The following is a 10,527-nucleotide window of genomic DNA, read 5'->3' as shown; positions in this document are numbered from 1 at the left end:
GAAACTAAACGCGGAATGGCTATATGCATGGTCATGAATTTGCTCGTGACAGGTGTGAAAATAATTGAATAGAATAAACTTTTTTTGTAATTTTCTATTCATACATGTGCGAATTTATGCAAGATAGTGGCCTATACAAGGAAATAGAATAATTATACGATAGGAAAACTAATATATATAATAAACTAAAATAGGAAATTGTATATTCTAGAAATATTTTAACACCCCTGTCAAACTCAAGTGGGTAAAAAGTTTGTTAACTTGACTTTGTAATATAAGTCATGAACACGTCTTAATGGATAGGCTTTAGTGATAACATTGACTATTTGGCTAATAGAGGACACAAAAGCAAGATGAAGGGTGTCATCACCCAAATAATGGCCAACAAAGTGACAATCTATCTCAATATGTTTCGTGTGCTCACGAAAACCATCTTTTTTGGACAATCTGAATGATGTTTTGATTATCACAATAGATGTTTATAGCATTTTGTAGAGAAACTCCTATATCTTGTAACAACCATCGAAGTGGTGTTTGTAAATACTCTATACTTCGCTTTTGTTTTTGAACGAGAAACAATTGTTTGTTTTTATTATGCCAATAGATGAGAGAATCGCTTTGAAAGAAACAATAACCAATGATGGAATACCCATCTATGGGATCACCTAGCCAATCAACATCAGAGTATGCATGTGATATAAGTGATGACTGAATAGAAAAATAAAAATTGTGAAACAAGGTACTTTTGATATATTGAAGGATACGAGTCACTGTGTCAAAGTAAGTAGTATGAGGTGCATCCATGAATTGACTAACAATATAAATAGCATATGCTATATCTGGTCGAGTGACAGTTAGGCAAATAAGACTTCAAACCAATTGTCTATAGAGAGTGGGATCACCCAAAATGGTTACCCCTTAGGAGAAAGCTTGACACTTGTCTTAAGTAGAGTGATGGCAGTTTTATTATTTGATAGACTAATACAAGATTAAAGATCAATGGGTTATTTGGATTGGGATAAATGATAACCTGTACATCAAAAGAGACTTCAAATCCAAGGAAACAACTAACGTGACCAAGATCCTTCATTTAAAATTTTGAGTTGAGATACTGTTTTAACTCTATAATACCTTACATATCTTCTCTAGTAATAATTATATCTTCGACATATAACAACAATATAGTATATACCCTCTTAGTTTAATAGATGAAAAAAGCATTATTATAGGAGATAGAGAAGAACCCAAATTGACTAATAGTAGAGCTGAGTTTTGCAAATCATGTTCTTAGAGTTTGCTTAAGTCTATATAAAGCTTCGTGAAGATGACAAACCTTGCCAAGAAAATGATTATATCTAGGTGGAGGTTTCATATAGACTTCTTCAGAAAGATTCCCATTTAAAATGGCATTCTTCAAATCCATTTGAAAAAGTTGCCATTTTTTGACAATGGCAACAACGATAAGACCACAAATAAAAGTGATATGAGCTATTGAAGCAAATGTCTCCTCATAATTAATATCATACTTTTGAGTAAATCTTTTAACACTAACCAAGCTTATAGCACTCCACTAAACCATCAACATGAGTTTTAATTTTATAAACTTATTTATATCCCATAGTAGATTTATCAGGTTATAAGTCAACAAAGTTCCAAATGTGAGTCTTCACTAAGGCTTGCAATCATTGCTAGCTTGCAAAAAGGATTCGCACTAGCTTCTATGTAAAAGAAAGGCTCATGCAAAGAAACAATGGCAGAGTAACAATGATAGTCATGGAGATAAGCTAGTGGTTGACATATTCTAGTGGGTCTTGTATTTGAGGAAGAACTTGGTAAAGGCTTAAAATCTATAAACAAGCTACATGTTTCAAAGCCAGTTGTAGCATGATCATATGTATGTTTTGCATTAAAAAGGTTTGGAGAAAGTGGAGTAGTTTCAAGGAACAACTCAACAGACGAAGTTGTGAAATAGTGTGAGTTGTTTTCAAACAAATGAAACTCAGACAAAGGAGAGAACATTTTTTGTTCCCAAAATGTAACATGTCAAGAAATACGAAGATGTTTAGAAATAGGAACCCAACGACCATAACCCTTATATTCAATATTATATCCCAGAAAGAAACAAAGCTTGGATCGAGGTTCTAGTTTAAACTGTTCATATGAATATTTAAAAAAAAGACAAACAGATCCAAAAACTCGAAGAGTACTGTAATCAGGGAATTTACCATGTAAACATTCATAAGGATTATGGTTATCAGTTACTATAGTGGGAATGCAACTGATTGTGTAAATAATGAAAAAGAGTTGTTTTTCCCTAAAATCGTTCAAGATATGAGGCAAAGACTAAAAAAAAAGTACAAACAATGTCTAGGATGTGTTTCTGTTTGTATTATGCCTGACTGTTCTATTGAGAGATACTATAACAAGACCAATGAATAGTAATGTCATTTGGGAGAGAAGGTAATATTTTGATAGTTTTTTATGTCTTATTCTTCATGAATTGTGGTATAATTAAATGATTATACATCTTGTTATTTGGTTGGTGGAGATAAACCACAAATAACATAATGTCATAATTTTTTACTCTTAACAAAGTCAGACATTTCTTGAGCCCAAATAGTATAATTTGTGCCATTAAAAATGGTACTGATGGGGTATGAGATTTCTGACCTTTCCCTACAATATGTAACTCCCAATAATATCCTTTAATAAGATAAGTCTAATACAACCAACAATAAATCCAATAGTAGGCCCAAAGTAACACAACCCAAAGCAAACAATAACCAATTAGCCAATATCTAGCCCAATGTAACAAACTAAAAAAGCAATTGCAGTCAACAAGTCAATATCCAACCCAAAACAAACCAATGAACTTACAACCAGCCCAAACACTCACAGCCTAATAGAAGAAACCCTAACAACCCAATCTCCAAATAAAAGTAGCCAAGAAATTCGAGCAAAATGGAGACAACTCACAGGGCCGGCAGAAGTCGAAGATTGCTGCCCAAAAATACGTTTCAAAAAGAACCAAAAACCAGAGATATTTTGTCAAAAACGCATCTGAAATAAAATCGGAAGCTTTCTAAAATAGAGCCAGAAGTCGTCTTTTACTAGAGCAGAGATTTCCGATGAGGAACGTCCGTTGCTGGAAGAGATTTCCAGTGAGAAGGAGTTCGCGAATGCACTTGTCGGTCACTGGAAAAGACTTGACCAGCTAGAAGAAAATAAATGCAGCCTTGAAAAAAACTAGTAGGCGACCAGAAAATGGAAGACCGACGCCAGAAAGAAAAAAACAATGAAAAGAAACCTACGAAGCTAGAGTTGGTGGCTGAAAATTGGCGTAACAGTATCCAGAAAAGACCAAAGAGCCTGGGAAGTGTGTGTGGGGGTCAAAGTGAAAATTTGCAAACATAAGGGTTGGCCAATGCGAAACAAAAATTATAAACCCTAGGTTTAGGGGTGAAGTAGGTTGTGTTTTGAACTAGTAGGGGGTAAAAAGACATTATTGCTATGATACCACAGGAAAATAATTGAATAGAATTTGTCCATTGATACACGTGTAAATTTATATATAATAATATCCCACACAAATAAATAGAAAATTATAAAGGCCAAAGAACTATTTCACCCCCAAATTTAGTTGCATTGTATCGCACTTGCAAGGTTTGAAAAACCAGAAATCCCACCCATTGACCAATGGTGTTACAATTTTATATTAGAAGTAAGAATAAAATCGTTATTTTATTAATAATATTAAAATATATAAAATTTTTTTTTTCTAAGTTTTAAAAATTAATATTTGACCCATTTTAAAGTTTTTTAACTTTAAAAAAAATTATATTTTCTCTCCTCCCAAAGTCTTAGGATTTTTTTCTTTTCCTTCAACCACTATCTCTAGCAATCTAGAAATGACGATGATAAAGAGAACTAGGCTCTGGATTTCTTCATCTCTGGGGAAGAGATTTTAGATCTCTTCGTCGATAAAGAGATATGAAATCTCTTCGTTTTTATTGTCAGATCTCTTTATCTCTAACGAAAAGATTCGTTCTAGATTTCTTTTTGTGTATTGACTAATGGTTTAAGGTGAGAAGAGAGGTCATCAACGCTAAAGATGGTCACTGAAAAGATGAAGAATAATTTTTTTTTTTTTAATGGGGGGAGGGAGGAATGTGACTTTTTAAAATTAAAAAATTTTAAATAGAAATGAAGTTGTTAGTTTTTAAAATTTAGGAAAAAAATATAATAAATTTTATATTTTTTTAATATTATTAGTAAAATGATAATTTTATCTCTACTTTTACCTATAACAAAAAATTTACATAATAATTACATTATAAATGAGATTTTAGAGTTTTTAAACTCTATGAACATAACTTTGAAAATATATCTAAAATTGAATGAGATATAATCCTTTGGCCTACTTATAAAATAGAAAAATTAATAAATACGATAAGGTAATATAAAAAATACTCTAAAAACATTCTAATAAGAGGAAAGCAACCAATTAATAGTTATCGAAGGGCGGTGCACACTGAAGATGGTGTAAAGCGCAATAGTTTTATTTGTTCAGATTTGACACTGAGGTACCATGTCATTGACTAGGTTGAATTAAATTATTCCTGTAATAGTTCTGCTGTGCTTGCTTAAATTTATGTTTTCCAAATATATTTTTGTTATAATAAAATTATATTTATCTATTTTAGATATACAGATATATAAATATATATATATATATATATATCATTATATGATTAAAAATTTTATATTAAAAATAAATATATATATATATATTTTTTTTCTATATCGTACTTCCTTTCTTTACCTTTGAACTTTTGATTAATTTATATAATAATTGTTTCCTTTGATAGTTAAGACCCAATGAATTTTGCTTCAAATTATTGGTGAAGGGATGGATGCTAGAAAAGAAGTAAAATTATATACCTGTTTATTTCAAACCCATGTTTTAAATTTATCATACAATAATTATAGATTCAATCATTATATTCTGAATTTAATAATTTAATAAATATAAATAAGTGTTTGATTATAAAATATGTGTGTGTTTCAATATCATCTTCAGTGTTTATTGTTTTATCGGATACAGCAAAATAGGGACCATGAATATTAATTTGATATTGTTGATTGCTTCTTTCTCCGCATAAAATCCTCAGTGCTCTCCAGGTTTTTTTTATTATTATTATTATTTTGGTTAGATTTTGGAAGTATTTCATCACCATTTCATTTTATATATTATCAAGGGACAATGCAATCTCTTTATCTTTGTTCTCATGATTGAAGAATCTTGTTGATGTATTCCACACTTTCATTTCTTAGTGTTAGACCAAATTAAAGTTGGTTTTCTCTAGTATTCATATATCTAAATTGAACTTAATTTTTAATAAACGTGAGATACTCAATAATCCTCTCTTTCTCATACATTGGGTAGTTGGTCTAATATCATTCATAATAAACCCAACTACCTCCTCTCAACCAAGCCAACTAGGAAGTAAAAGAAACAAAAAAGCTTTTTTCAACTAGACCTTCAATTATGCAATTTTACCCGAAGCTAGAGTTGGAATCACATAGACCGATACGTCCTCATGAACTTTGGATGGAATTATTTTCAAACCTTGGGCTTTAATACAATTATAAGGTCTAAAAAATGTTATTGGGTCTCTTCTACTCAAAAAGTTAGTTCAAGAGATGAGACTTTCTCTTATATTTATATATCAATATCCAACTTAACTCACAACAATGTAGAATACTCAACAATCCTAAGATGAAATATACAAATCCCAAATTAGGAAGAAAATAAAAATGAAGAGGTATATGATGTAATAGGTATCCAAGTTAGATTAATTGAAACCCAAAAATACATTAAAACCCATAATTAGTAAAGATGTTAATCCACTCTTTAAGTTTAAAGGCCCAAAATTTCTAACCTTGTATTAGAGCTCGTTGATCTAAGAAATGTTTGAGCATGATTGGTTGAATTGAAAGAAGTCATTCCCTTAGTTTAAACCTTGGGTGTACCCATGGGCTAGTTATAGGAAGAGTTAGACCTTGTTTCAAGTTAAGCCAAGAAGAGCCAAATCCAACTTTTAACTCATTAGCCAAAAAATGCTAGACTTTGTTTCGAGCTGAGCTATGAAGAGTTAGATGCAAGTTTAGATACACTAGCCAAGAAGATTTAGAGTCTATTTCAAGCTAAGCCAAAAAGAGTCAGACGTAAGTTTACATACGCTAGCCAAGAAGACCTAGGCTTTATTGCAAGTCAAGCCAAGAAAAGGCAAACCCAATATTAAATAAGCCACCCCATATATAATAAATGTCAACTAGTAGGCTATTTGCACTTAAAGGGGAGTATTGGAATATATAAGTATCACAATGGGTAGATATAACATCCCTCTCGAAATATATACCCTTTAAAAAGAATATGGACCCAACGAAACATATTAACTTAAAACTTCACTAATTTATAATATACCAAAACAACAAGCATGATACCCTTCAAACTTAAATTGCATGCAAAAGGTGCTTAACATTATAAATTGAATAATTTCAAATCAATAAAATTATAACACTCATATCCCAATATGAAAATACATTAATATCCAAAAACAAATATGCATACATAACACAAACAACTGAAATATGAAATGTGAAACAAATACATAAACTAGAAATTAAATACTAAGCTCTCTCCTCATGCAACTCAAACTTTAGCTAACTCACTAGCTCTTTGCATGCCCTCTTACTGACCTCGACATTAATTAAGTAGGTAACCTATTGGGGTACCTCCAACACAGTAAAACTTAAACTAGCTTTTTGAAGTAAAATTATACTCTTATAACTATGTACGATTTTTCAACATCCCAAATGTCTATCTAACTAATCTACAATGTTTCACATGCCTCATTTATATAAACATTGTTATCCTAGATGAATAATCTTAAGTTCATGGTATCAATCAGATACTTACTCTTGATCTTAAGCATTTTAGATACCCTATGAGAGCGTGTCTGAATGATATCCTATATTTCCATAACTACTGGTACATATAGCTATTGGAGATTATGTTGAGTTGTTGTTGGAATCCTATTTGTGGTCGATGGAATTGTTGAAGAAACCCTAGGTGCATATCAATTTGTATCAGAGCCAAGTTGTTTGTCGAACATGTCTTTCTAAAGGTGATTTACCTCCCCTTGGTTCCGTTTTGTAGTGTTCAAAAGGGGTGGAGGGATATTTTCTTTCACTGACATTGCTTAGGATAATGATAGTTAAGGCTCCATTGGTAGTTTTGTCAAAAAATTCAATGTACCTTATGAGATTTTTAACTAAGTTCCATTGGTCACCATTTGAGGGACATTCGGGGTTTTATTGCACCTACAAAAGAATATTATTAGTGTTGTACTGGAAAGGGATTAAGATTGATATTAAGAAATTCATGGTAGAGTCAACAAGTAAAATATGAGGTTGCTACACTAAAAAGGTTGTTTTAACCATTACCAATACCCCGACAAGGCATAGGGGGAAATTTCAATAGACTTTGTAATGGGGTTACCAAAGGCAGCCAAAATGGATACTATATTAGCGATTATTGACAAGTTAACAAAATACAGTCATTTATTTCCTTTAAAACACCTATTTATAGTGAGAGAAGTGGTGTTATTGTTTGTTTGTAAGATAGTGAAATTACATGGGCATACTCGTTTAGTTGCAATAAATTAGGATAGAGTGTTTTTGAGTCAATTTTTGATTGAATTGTTTAAAGCAACGAACACTACTTTTAAATTTAACTCAATATATAATCCTTAAATTGATGGGCAAACAAAGTTGGTGAATAGGTGTTTGGAAACATACATGCGGTGTTTTTGTTTCAAAAAGCCCTAAAAAATGACCAAACTAGCTCAACTAGGCTGAGTATTGGTACCATACTACTTACCATAGCTATATAGGAATGCCTCCATTCAAAGCATTATATAGGGGAAATTCCTTGGGTTTGTTAAGGTTTATGGAAAAAGGGTCTGAAATGGAAGAAGTCAACGATCTGATTCATAAAAGAAATGAGATACTCGATAAATTAAAAGAAAATCTCCATGAAGCCCAAAAGAGGATGAAAAAATTGGCAAATAAGCAAAAGATGGAAGTATAGTTTGAGGTAAGGGATTCGGTATTCTTAAAAATTTAGCCCAACCGTTTCAAGTCTTTGGCTATACATCCAAACAAAAAGCTCAACCCACGTTTTTATGGGTACTATGAAATTATAGAATAAATGGGATCGATAGCCTACAAGTTATCCCTACCTCCAAGTGCTTGAATTCATCCTGTTGTTCACGTATCTCAATTAAAAAAACAAAGTGGACCATCAATTTGTAATCAAACCCCACTTGATTGTTTAATTGAAGAGGGTGAGCTTGAGGTAGAACCACTCGCAATATTAGACTACTATTACTCCATAAAAGAGGAATGTTTATGTGAAGAAAAATAAGAGAAAGCTATTATTTTTCCATACACATGGTAGCTTAGAGTGGAGCAGAGGTAGTTTCAAAGTCTCTTGGCCTACCAAAAACACACATAACTAATGGAACTGATGACAATAATGAGGAAGTTGAAGCAGTGCTAAAAGAGAAGGAAATACAACAGAATGGAAGGGCAACAGTCTAAGCAATTGAAAAACTTGAAGAAATTGAAGGGGGGTTGCAGGTCTCATAAAAATTTGTAAGGCAACTTGATGTCTATTAGATGTCTTTTGTGTTTGTGTTTCAGTTTGTGGTATTTTGCTGTAATTGGTGTGAAGCAGTTTGTGGTATTTTGATGTAATTGGTGTGAACCAATTTATGGTTTTTCATTGCATAAAATTAATAAAAATTACATTTACAGAAAATCATCCTAAATTACAGTCCTATTGTACACCTCTATTATATACATCACTGTAATTGGTTATGTGGTATTGTTATTTATTCTGTTACAAATGATATTGTTGAATTGAATTGATTGTTGTGTGGGTACATTACCGGAAATTGTTTCTTGATCACTAGAATTACCGAAGAAAACTTGGGTGTGTATCATATCTTTTATACAATTGGGCATATTTTATTTGCTACTCGTCTTAATTTTTCTCTAAAAATGTTTCTTTAATTTTTTCCTTATTTCAACATACAACATAGGGATAAAATCATAATTTGTCTCTTGCGTACGAGTATGACTAACCTTGCACACTTGTTCACCTACATAACTAAGCAAGGGCGTAAACTCCCTAAGTCACAATCATGCATTGCTACATTAACTAATGGTTTTCATACGTCTTCCCTAATTTTCATTAATTCTAATCTAACACATCATGATCATACATCCTTATGCTCTATGTACGAAAATGCACACCTAATATCCGTTTGTGTATTACTTTTAATACAACTTTATTGGTGTGCCATATCTTCTTCTTTTTAGGGTGTGTACGAATGTTCACCTTTGTGTGCATAGTTATACACTATCATCTACCATAAAATTCTAACATTTTTCCAAAAAATCTGATCAAGTCTTTATGCCCTAAAACATCAAAATAACTCTTAAAAGTCTTAAAGTCACATAATATTCACCAAACATTTTATATCAATAAGCCTTATGTCTTGGTCTGCAAACCCAATACATGCATCACACTTTTCCTGAAATTCTCACATTACTAACATAGTGTATGCTTCACATTCCATATCAGTGAGTCTTTAACACATTTAAAATCATACCAGACTATCACAGACATACTTTGACATAAAATTTGAAACTTAGAAAAGATGGTTCATCCTACTTACTTGCACTTTCAACGATAGGAAAGTCTCCGTGTGGATTTGGTGATCTTCGATAACACAATCTTCCTTTGGCAACTTCTGTGTCAATTTGGTGGACATACCTACACAATGTGGAACAATGAGTTGCAATAAGCTATCTTCAAAAAGCTAACACATTAGACATTTCATCACTTTTTGATAAAATTGTTTAACACTATGATAGTCATAACGATACTACATGTGCCTTTGGTTTAGATAATATCAAGATTATAGACGTTTCTAGATGGCCAACATATGTAAACATAGAATTCTCATAATTAGTTTGTATGTTCTAATCTCCTCGTCACAATTTTACCATCTTAAAGGCATTTATCTTGACACACACACACACACATATATATATGATAGTCCCAACCACACGACATGTGCACTTGGTCTAGATAATATTGAGACTATGGACATTTCTAGAATGGGCAACATATGTGAACATATATATGTATTATAATATACCTAATTATGAACTTATATCTTCACCAATTCCAACATTCACATCCCTCAACAAAGTAGTTACGAAGTCTCTTCAAAATGTGAGTCTTCCAACTCAACATAATAATGGATACTATCATTGTTAAAACTCTCAAACACATCTAAAAGGTATAAATAAGACAACTCTAAATCATTCGATGTCCCAAAATGTAAATCTTTACGAACTTATACACAAACAATACAGCAAGAAAAGACA

The sequence above is a fragment of the Mangifera indica genome, chromosome 13 (assembly GCF_011075055.1).
Source record: "Mangifera indica cultivar Alphonso chromosome 13, CATAS_Mindica_2.1, whole genome shotgun sequence".
Classification (NCBI taxonomy): Eukaryota; Viridiplantae; Streptophyta; class Magnoliopsida; order Sapindales; family Anacardiaceae; genus Mangifera; species Mangifera indica.
The sequence above is the reverse complement of the archived record's forward strand: the minus strand, read 5'-3'. Positions refer to the sequence as shown.